This window comes from Etheostoma spectabile, chromosome 8 (assembly GCF_008692095.1).
Source record: "Etheostoma spectabile isolate EspeVRDwgs_2016 chromosome 8, UIUC_Espe_1.0, whole genome shotgun sequence".
NCBI classification, from domain to species: domain Eukaryota; kingdom Metazoa; phylum Chordata; class Actinopteri; order Perciformes; family Percidae; genus Etheostoma; species Etheostoma spectabile.
In genome coordinates, this window is record NC_045740.1 from 27,902,526 (window position 1) to 27,903,878 (window position 1,353).

The 1,353-nt window shown below is 37.4% G+C and overlaps 1 protein-coding gene across 2 annotated transcripts in view; it reads left to right on the plus strand.

Moving 5' to 3' along the window:
- tspan33b (tetraspanin 33b) overlaps positions 1 to 1,353 on the plus strand; it is an 18,324-nt gene that overhangs the window by 1,096 nt on the left and 15,875 nt on the right. The window lies entirely within an intron of this gene.

Here is a 1,353-nt window from a genome sequence, read left to right on the forward strand (position 1 = left end):
TGAAGGATATTAGAAGCACTTTTCCGGTGATAGCCGAGCGTTACTGCGAAGCCTCCAACTGAGCTTGATGACGTACAGTAGATGTGACGTGATCAACCTGTCTGAAAGTTGTAAGTCTTCTGGTAGCTCTGCAAGAGAAATCTCAATCCCTCCCAATCAGCAGAGACGGAGAGCTTAGGTATATGTTAGGAGATAACATAAGCACAGGCTAATTACTGCTAACTAACATGCTAGTTAACATTAGTAATTACTAAACAGCTAATGTTAATCCAAACTGTGTGCGAGCTTCCCCTGTACTATACGGTAATTTCTCTACTGTGCGACAATAAGTCGCGTTGTTATGCCACAATCGTTAGCCTATTTTTACAAAAACGTCACAAGCTACAAGCTAACGGAGCCTTTTATAAATTGTAATAATTTATAAACAAAATGGACAAATAGAGTTTTTAAATAATTCTGATGTAAAGTTATTCACTGTCAAAGTGACGCCAAAATGAATGGCAGTCAATGGAATGCTAACGTCAGGTGAAGGCTTATTAGCATCAAAATGGCGCCATGGGAGCTACGCTTAGAGACGAGCGGCTTACCCACTTGGACGAACGGAGGTTTAGGCAGCCGAGGAAGAGAAGGGAGAGGAATAGATTCATTGCAGTTGTTGCTATTTTCGGGAATCTGATTGGCTAACGTGGGATTGAGCTTCTTGTTACACTGTCACCTGCCGGTTTGACTCTTGACTGCATATATACACGAGTATGTGTAAATGAAAAACCTTTCTAAAAACTGACAGGTGTGCACAATGTTATTTTTTTAAACCGGAGAGGTTTAAATGTCCGTTTATGAAAATATCCACCCACGTGCAAACGTAGTCTTGACTTTTAGCTAGCTTTTTTTATAGTTGTATTACATTTATAGCTATATCTTACAGTTAACGTGTTAAATTAAAGACCAAAGAGAGTCATTGATAAAACATTTTATCCATGACATTTGGCCAACAAACATTGACAGTTCAATTATTATAATTGGATCCATATTATTCATTTTTAAATGATAAATTGTGTCAAATTCCAGTGCAAAAACCACTCAGTTGAATGCATTTGGAATGTAAAGGGTTACATACAGTACAGTGGATATAAAAAGTCTACGCACCCTGGTTAAAATGCCAGGTTTTTGTGATGTAAAAAATTAGACAAAGATAAATCATGTCAGAAATGTTTCCACTTTTAATGCGACCTATAATGTGAACAATTCAATTGAAAAACAAACCAAAATCTTCAAGGTTGAAAAATAAAAACCTTACAGTAATATGGTTGCATACGTGTGCACACCATCTTATACCTGGGGATGTGGCTGTGT